Genomic DNA, 9,695 nt, shown 5'->3' on the forward strand with positions numbered 1-9,695 from the left:
CCACAGAAGGCAATGAACACAGACCTATACTTCACACTGGTTTATCACAGGAATTTTTCCAGTCCCTGCTAAACAGCTTCTGCCTGAGCATCTCTGAGCTGCCAACTGGAGCAACTGGAAACCATGGCAGACACAGCACAGAAGCAAAGCTGGCAGTAAGATTATTCTTCATGCTAAAATAATACTCTGAAGGTTGTATTTTGTCAGCTGAGATTATAGTTCAATTTCTTGGAAGAAGTGAGATGCTATTTTGCTGAAGATGTATGGCCCTCCGTCCCCTGTTGTTATATAGGCAAATTGTTGGTACTTATCATCCTCTTTCTGGCTGCTTCATCTCTGCAGGTAATTGTGCCTCTGATATTGCCTAGATGTCTCAGCCTTGTTTGCGACCTGAGAGTGGATTTTAGCTCTTCAGGCAATTGACTCGTCCTGCAGATGGCAGATTTATAGGAATATTGCACACTGCCAATAAAAATAAACAATTGACTGATCAGTGGGGTTTTTACTCCCCCTCCCCCTTTCCTCTGAGAGAACCAAGAGCCAACCATTTCTGGACAGCTTCCCCTCCCCTTGTGAAGCTGAGGGAATTCAAGCAGCTCATCTAATCCCGTGGTGCAGAGGCTGTGTTGCAGCAGGCAGGAAGGTACGATAGGCAACATATCCTCAACAGAAGAGTTTTGCTGGGAGGAGGACCTAGGACTACCCAAGGACCAACTCAGAATCACTCAGTTATGGGTCACTGGAGTAGTGGGGTAAATAAGATTGCCTTGAGAGGTCCTGTCCAGCAATGACTCTTCGATATCTTTGGTTTTCTCTGTATGCTGTAGCAAATACATACTTTAGGAAGAGAATATGATAGTGTCTCTGACACATCTAGTTGAACCACAGGACCTCGTGGGTCCAGATGTGCAACAGGATGACCACTGCTTCATATCATCAGTCACCTTCTGCACCCAATATCTGCTCATTCTCATCACCTCCCATGCCCAGTTATCTGTTTTACAGTCCGTTCATTTCAAAGTATAGGACCAGAGTAACTTCAACAAGAGATAAGGGACGGGTTTCAAAGGGCCTGAAAAGTTTTCAAATTTGCAAACAAATGGCTGCAAATGGTCATCATATTTGAAAAGTCATGGCAGTCCAGGGAAGTTGTCACTAGCTGGAAAAGGAGAAACAAAAGGGAAAAAAGGAAGGCCTGAGGAGCTGCAGGACAGTCAGTCTCACCTCAGTGCCTGGCAAGATGGTGGGAAAGATCTTCCTGGAAACTGCTAAGTCATGTGGAAAACAAAGAGGTGTTTGGTAGCAGCCAGCATGGCTTGGCTAGGAGCAAATCATGCCAGACAAATTTGGTGGCCTTTTGTGACATGCTGGTGGATAAGGGAAGAGCAACTGGTGTCACTGATATCTGGACTTGTGCAAAGCATTTCACAATACCACATAGCATCCCCTGAATTGGGGAGGCACAGATCTGACAGATGGATCACTTGGTCAATAACAAAGTTGCTGGACAGTTTCACTCAAAGTGTTGCAATCAATGTCTTGATGTCCAAGCAGAGGACAATGATGGGTGGTGTTCCTCAGGAGTCAGTACTGGGGCCAGCACTGTGTAACATCTTTGTGACATGGACAGTGGGATCAGCAAGTTCACCATCAGCAAGTTTACCGACAACACCAAAATGTACAGTGCAGTAAACACACTGGAGGGAAGGGATGCCATTCAGAGGGGCCTTGACCAGCTTAAGAGGTGGGCCTTTGCTAACCTCAAAGTTTAACAAAGCTAAGTATAAGGTCCTGCACCTGGACTGGGACAATCCCAGACACAGGCCAAGTGCTTGAAGAATGGATCAAAAGCAGTCCTGAGGAAAAGGACTTGGGAGTGTTGATTGACAGGAAGCTCAGCATGACCTGGCAATGTGTGTATGCAGCCCAGAAAGCCAGTTCTTGTTGCATCTGCAGGAGTGTGGACACCACATTAAAGGAGGGGTGAGACCCCACCTGGAGCTCTGCATCCAGCTCTGGGGTCGCCAGTATAAGAATGATAGAGACCTGTTGGAGCTAGTGCAGAGGAGGGACACAAATATGGTCAGAGGGGTGGAACACCTGTGAATACAGTCTGAGACAGTTGGGGTTGTTAAGCCTGGAGAAGGCTCTGGGAAGAACTTAGAGAAGCCTTCTAGTACCGAATGGGAGTCTACAAGAGAGCTGAAGAGGGACTTTGTACAAGGGCCTGTAGTGGTTGGATAGGAGTAAATGGCTTCCAGCTGATGGAGGGTGGGTTTAGAGTAGACATTAAGGAAGAATTTTTTTATGAGGATAATGAGACCGTGGGACAAGCTGGCCAGAGAACTGGTAGTTGCTTCTTCTCTGTCAACATTCATGTTGAATGGCTGTTGGAGCGACCTGGTCTAGTGGAAGGTGTCCTTTCCCGTGGCAGGGGTGTGGGAACTGGATGACCTTTAGGGACCCTTACAACCACAACTGTTTTATGATTCTGTGATTTTGAATGCTGATATGTACCTAAGATCCAAGAGTGCTAGCATTTGCTGAAACTGTACATGATAATGCTGTTTGTTAGTAGTTGCATTTCACGTTGTGGCACAAATTGTGTCTTGTCTTTACCTTTGTGTAAAAGCACTGAATTTATACTGCAGTAGTACTTCTTATTTAAAGAGAAAAATGACTGCATAAATCTGTATTTGAATCCAGAGAGAGCACTTTATTAATTAGTAAATAATGATATGAAGAAATTGAATCATACTGCCTTTTCTTTTCCAATTTTTCTTTGAGGAGTGCCTGCTATGAAAGTGTGTGCACAAACAAATTGTTTCTTCTTGTCTCTAAAAACATGTTGTAAATGTTTAATTTAATTTTAATGACAATGACAGTTTATAAAGGAAAAGTTATTCCAAGGCAATAAGTATAGCAGAAAGATTTTAATTTTATGAGTTTTAAATAAAATAGTAGAAACATATTCTGGTGGCACAATATTAACATGCATATAGATAGATATATATTTTTGTCTTGTTAACATTAAACTCTGTTTGGAAATTTTCTTGAAAATTTCCAATGCAGGTGCAAAATCTAGATGCCTGTTCTTTTGACTTCATGTTAGGATAAAAAGCATGCAGTTGGTGAGTGGGATTTAGCAGTGCTACAAGCATAGCTGTGTGCTTTGGGGCTGATTATAACCACTGTGGAGACTGAAGTGTACTGAAAACCAGAAAATCTCGACAAGCCTTTTAAATGAATTGTTGAAGTCCTCTAAGAGGATTTCTGAATAAAGGTATCTGAATGCATTCACACGTGTGGGGAAACCTGAGTGCATATGTGCATTCCTGGGCCCTGGAATAATTTCATGTAATGCTAGCATAAACTATGCCTGTGTTACTGTAAAGTGCATGGTAGGCTTGGACAGTGCCTACCAAATCCACTCAGAGCTGTTATTAGTGTGAGGACACTGTTGATGGAGAGCAAATACATTCTTCATTTGCACCAAATAATTTTTAAGGATGCTTCAACATTTGGGACTGAATAATTGAGCCTGGAAGAGAGTGTTTCAAAGTAGATTTGAAAGAATAGGAGCAACTGATCCATCTTGGAAATAATACTGACTTTTTTGTATTTGTTTCTTACATGGTTAAAAATAATTTAGCATTTATGAAGCCATCTCTAGTTTGTGTTCAAGAGGAAGCTGCCTCAATATTTGCAGCTGAAAGGTTCTCCTGCTGCATTCCCAAATTTTACCTTCAGCTTCACTTCCCTGTAGCATAGTTCTGGTTGCATTGTGAAATGAAAAACTGATACAATCTTTACTACATTTATTTCTTTCTGCACAAAGAATTTTGTTCCTGTGCTAGAAGAAAACGAATATTTTGAAGTCTTTCCACCTAGGTACAGTTAGAAAAAAAAAATAGAAGTCAGAAAAGAATTCTCATTATTTGCATTAAGAAAATATCAAATAATTCAAATACATATATGGCAAAAAAATTTCTGTAATTTTGACCATGCTTCTAAATGATCACCAGTTACTGGTGATGAATCTCTATGTTTGTATGAATGAACAGAGAAAAACTTACACTCAGATGTCCTGAAGTTAGTGTTCTGGATGTATTTTGTGTAGTTGCTTTTTTAGATGTTACTTGTCTTGCAAATTAGCTCACAAGGTTATAAAGACATAGGCAAACCAATGAATTAATGAGCTTGAGATGCTACACCTACAGATGTGCACCCAATTTTTTCATGTTGTAAAGTGGATATGAAATGGAATCATAGAATGGTTAGGGTTGGAAAGGACCTTAAAGATCATCTAGTCCCAACCCACTTTTCACTAAACCAGGTTGCTCAGGTTGTCCAGCCTCTCCTTGAACACTTCTGTAGGCATCAACAGCTTCTCTGGGCAACCTTTACCAGCGCCTCACCATCCTCACAGCAAATAATTTCTTCCTAATACCTAATTAAACCTGCCCTCTTTCAGTTTGATATCATTGTCCTCTGTCCTGTCACTGTCTGCCTATACATAAAGTCCCTCTCCCTCCTTTTTATAAGCCCCATTAAGGTATTGGGAGGCTGCAAAAAGATCTCTTCTCTGGGTTGGACAACCCCAACTCTCAGCCTTTCCTCGTAGGAGAGGTGTTCCAGCCCTCTGATCACATGGCAGTTCACCAGTATGAACTGCCAACGAGTGTTAGAGTAGACCAAGTTCACACCTTCAATTATGTTGTGTCTTTGAGATATTGTGGATTTAACATATTTAATATATGTAAAACACTACATTCGAAGAGATCTGTGGTGATTTTCTTTGCAGGTATCTGATAGGAAAACCTTTCTGCAAACAAAAGGTCTTTTTTTCCTTGTTGTCCAGAAACCCATAAATAAAAAACAAAATGAAAGAGGGTGTTAATAATTATTATTTATGTTTGCTCTATGTACCTGGTTTGTTGAAATAGCCAGTTTACTGCTAGTGACAACCTGCTCCCTGGCCAGTAATTCCATCTACAGTCTTACATGTGAAAAAAAAAGATACTGGGTTAGGTGTAATTCAACTTTCTGGAGGAGCTGTTAATTTTTTCAGTTGTTTCATTTTGGTAGCTGCTTCCTTTGAAAATTCTTTTAAGATTAGTAGGACATTAAGACCCATAGAAATGAAAATGCATTTGATGACAAAAGAACAGAGACATGGTACTGCAGTGCTTGCAGCAAAGACAGCTGATGTGGGAGATGACAGAGCTCTTGGGGAGATATCTATGCTAGAATTGCTGCATTCCAGGTGCAGCAGCTCAAGAAAATAAATCTCTGGACCATCCCTTTAACAAAAAAAAATAAAAATGTGGTGTCGAAGCACAGTGTGATTTTTTTAACTTGACTATTGACCTCAGAGTTCCTAAGGAAAGGAGAATAAAAAAGGTTGGATTGTGAAGTACTGTCACACCTTTGGCTACAGCGTGCAGGTAGGTGTAAATGTAGTAATGCTGTAGACATATGAAAAAGAGGCAGAGTAGATGGGTACATCTGCTGACAATCTTTCTTTTTAATTTGGAGCCACCTGAAGGCAATAAGTAGCTGGATAATAACTCGATCCCCATATGGCTTCCGGACTTTCAGATTAATAGTGTGCAGCAGGGGAAGGGAAAAAGGAGTCTACTTTTAACTCTGGCTTCTGTTTGCCTTTTTGTGAGCCCGAGAACATTTCCTGTCTGCTTGGTGATGGAAAATGTAACCAAAACAGGCATCAATGAGTGACATTTCTCATGGCTGGCTTTTGACACTGAATTTTCTGTATCACTTCAGAGATGCTGCAACATGCATGAAGGGGAAAGGAGTCCAGCTCTTTACCATGCTTTGCATTTAACTCACTGCAGTATTTCACCTTGTTGGTTTCTGAGTATATATTGCATTGTATCTAAAATACATTTCCTAGTTATAGTTCCTTAGAGTCCAGTATTGAAAGCAGCAGGTGAATATTGTCCAATAAAATACACTTACTTCTGTGAGAGGCGTATGTATTTTGAAATAAGGAGTTTTCCTTTGGTCTAGAATTTATATATATAATCTCTTAGTTTTCACATTTTTGCTTTTGTAGCTTCCCATACTTTCCTTCCTGTCTGTGTTCTCATATTTCCTTTCTAAATTATAGATATGAGGGCACAAGCATTTTCCTTGAAAAGGGCTTCACTTTTGGGGATAATCTATGGCCATTTTAAGAAAAGTCAACAGTTCACAAGGGTGTTGTCGAACACGGGATTATATGAAATAGGACTTCAGGAAAAATAAAGCAAAATGAAAAGCCCTCAGAACCCTGCAATCTTGAGATGGATAGTATGAGGAAAAAAATGCCCATCCTGCTTGTTTTTCTAGGAGGGTTTTGAACCAGATTATAGCTCTTGCCCTGTCTCGTTCAAAATAAGTTTTGCTGTACACATTCACCTGCCTTGTGAAGGGCGTGGTGAGGAAGTGGGGTGACTGACTGAGGGAAAGGAACAACAGTGAGAGTACTTGTACTTTGGCTGTGTTTAGTATTGATGCTACACTAAATCACTGTAGAGCAGATTAGGATGTTATATTAATATTGGCACCCTTACTAGAATCTGGTGCCCTATTGAATTGTTTAGTTGCTTTAATGAGAGAATGTGAAGATATATAACCCTTAAGGAAGAATTTGTGAAGGGGACAGTCAAGTTACCTGTTTTTTGACCTGTACCAAAAGATATTCTTCTATTTGTTGGAGATGAGAATTCAGAGTTTCAGTTTTGAGGGGACACAGGCATGGACAAGTGAAAGCTGAATTTCTGTGAGAATTTGTACTGGGTTTTTTTGACTTGGAAAAATGTGAAATGCTGAGACACACTTTGCTTTCCATTTTCCCCTCCTTTTCCTCACATCTAGAATATAAAGCTTAAGTGGCTCTTTGTTGACTTTCAGTAATTTTTGACTGCAGATTACTGTGTCTTCTGGTTCAGCAGTGCACGGTAGATACTGTTGCAGAGTAAAACTCTGGCTTCTTCTCACAGGTTTTAGGGATAATATGCAGCATGGGTGAATAGGTTCCACAAATCCCAGTGGAAGCAGCTGGGAACTCCATCCTCTGGGCTCTGCTTTAGGACCTTAGCAATTTTCTCTCTTTCTCTCAGGGTTTTAGGCCCTGTAGAAGTGCATTACCTGTCCCTACACAGACAGTGTGCTCCTAACATACAACAGCTCAGAAGTTTCTATGATATAGTGAGTTGCATGCATGTTTATATGCTTGTCTATCCATATTTATTTTTTAAAAGAGAAGGCTTGGTATTTTACTTTTGACATCTTTCTGTTCCTCTAGATGTTATGTACAGGGTCAGTTTTGCTGTTATTACTTCATCTTTTGAGAATGCTGGGTAAGGATTACATTTGATGTGGCAAATTCTTGCTGTTCTGCATGTTGTCCCATTAAATGTTCTCCACAGAATTATGTGAAGGAACCCAGACGTAGTTTGTTTCACCAGATAAGGAAAGTAATGAAATTCTAGTCTGAAATAATGATACTGTGATGTTGTTCTATGTTTGAGAGAGATTTTGTACCTGTATTAAGCCAAAGCTCTGCTTTGACAGTGGACAGGAAGACTGTGTCTGAACTGAGTTAAACTTGCCTGGGAGTATCCTCTGGCACTGATGATACAGACAGCCCATGATGAAATCATACAGCTCTTACCCTCCAACAGAAGGTGACCACGTCCAATCTCACAGGATTTATCTCTGGGCTGTGTTTTTCCCCTGTGGTGCTGGGGAATCTGCCAAACCTGTGCCAAGAACTTGTCTAATAACTGAACTGCAGAGACAATTAAAGTCTACTGTCTGGGTTTGCTTCTTGGCACTGTTTAATTTGCTGATGAAGAAGAGGCCAAAGAGGAGTGTTTGACTACTTATCTCTGGTTGTGTTTATTGAGGATCAGCACTCCAACTGATGCATCTCATGTGTTTGGAGACTCATTTTGTCTTATCACTGTGAAGACTTTGTTATGGTTTTGTATTAAAATGACACACATGGTACTTCTGCATATATCTCAGAGGGGAAAAAAAAAAAAATTGAAAAAGCAGCCTTATATCACTGGCTGTTATACATGAGGCTCTGGGATGATAAAACTGAAAGAACTTGCCTTTTCCATGAGGTATTTTTTGCCCTTCCTGTAAGATTTCAGGGGATGATAGTGATTTCTTTTCACCATAAGATACAGTCAGCTCTTCTGTGTGCTTTGAGTGTGTGCCTGAAAACTCACACACATACATGCATTGGCCATGCATAGAGAAGCTCCGTGGTATCTGTGTATGATTTCCAGTGGTTAGCATTAAGTGACAGTGACAGGTCATGTGTGTGCTGGGGCTTGGGCCCAGCAGGAGATGGTGCATATGCACCTTCAGCATGAACACAATCGACATCCTCTCAAGAGAAGGGTGGCTGGGCCTTTCCTTAGGAAACATATGCCAAAACTATTATCAGAGTCTACGTCATGGCCTGCAGCAAACTGGACAGGATGTTAATGAGGGGGGAATTGTGGAAGGAATCTGAATGCATCCCATATTATTGAAACAGAATGCTGAATAAACAGATTATTTCCATTATAGTGCCTTGTCAGCAAATCTCAGTATTTTTATCTTTATCAGGTTTATGCTGATAAAGGTTTATTTTTCATTACAGAGTTGATACAGGTTTGAGGGTGTTTTAAATGCAATAAATAAATAAATAAATAAATAAATAAATGCAAACATCTGGGAGGCTGTAAAAGACTGTGGAGCCAGGACAGCTCATTATTTCTCCTTGACGAAGAAATCTCTGGTGCATCCTGTGATGTCTGTGACAGTGTGCAATGAGGCACTCCACCATGTCAAACCCAGAGTCATAATTCTGTCTTACCTGCTGCAATAATGAGACTTTTTGCACTACTGAAGTCAGCAGAAGCTATAGGTCTAAAGAAGTTGGCGTGTGTTTTGCAACTATTTACAACAGGTGGAGGCCAAGGAATTTAAATTGATTGCTTTTTTCATTCAGGGGCCTTGCTTCAGAACCTAGCTTGAAATTTAAGCTGTGTTGATGATTCAAACAGTGCCTGGCACTAATTTAATTTGAGATTTGGCAATTTTCTGTAGTAGTCCTTGTTCAATATTTTATTGCTTACTTTGCTTCTCTTTGTTCTTTCTTTATCTTTTTCTTCCTGTCCCTCTCTCCCTCCCTGAAGGTTTGCCTGCGTAGCAAGAGTGAGATAGAATAAATAAATACCATTGGTGATAACAGCTGTCCATTTAAAGCAATTTTTTAGACATGTTTTAGAAAGAAAAATACCAAAACAATACCAAACCACATTTTTTTTTCTAAGATGCCAGCTGTTAAGCATCTGCATTCTTATGGATTGATCATAAGTTCAACATTACTATTAGTTTGATGTCCCTTGAAATGTTAGGCTGTTTATTCATAAAATTAATTAAATATGGCCAATGTCACAGCAAGTCCATTTTATCATTAATTTTCAGCTGCCTTGTCTTCCCTGGACAATGGATGTATTTTTTCCTACACCTTGGCTGACGTGCAGTAACTAACATGAGGTAAGCTGTAGCTGTAATATGAGTTAACAGGGTGACGTGGCTCTTGGCCTCTTGGCAAAGTATTCACATACTCCCTCGTCCTTGTCACTGTTTTACCAAATGTCAGCTCATGTGTGCTAAGAATAGGT

At 40.3% G+C, this 9,695-nt stretch overlaps 2 long non-coding RNA genes across 2 annotated transcripts in view; one reads left to right on the forward strand and one right to left on the reverse strand.

The window, feature by feature from the left end:
• LOC111923732 (uncharacterized) overlaps nucleotides 1-9,695 on the forward strand; it is a 227,430-nt gene that overhangs the window by 206,597 nt on the left and 11,138 nt on the right. Inside the window, exon 10 of the long non-coding RNA XR_015274046.1 lies at nucleotides 9,496-9,567. This is a non-coding gene — a long non-coding RNA (uncharacterized LOC111923732). The remainder of the gene's footprint in view (nucleotides 1-9,495; nucleotides 9,568-9,695) is intronic.
• LOC111923971 (uncharacterized) lies at nucleotides 180-1,331 on the reverse strand. The gene is made up of 2 exons (XR_002861380.2): nucleotides 1,225-1,331; nucleotides 180-462 (listed from the first exon to the last, which is right to left on the reverse strand). It is a non-coding gene; the product is annotated as an uncharacterized LOC111923971 (long non-coding RNA).

This window comes from Cyanistes caeruleus, chromosome 1 (genome assembly GCF_971803275.1).
Source record: "Cyanistes caeruleus chromosome 1, bCyaCae1.hap1.1, whole genome shotgun sequence".
Classification (NCBI taxonomy): Eukaryota; Metazoa; Chordata; class Aves; order Passeriformes; family Paridae; genus Cyanistes; species Cyanistes caeruleus.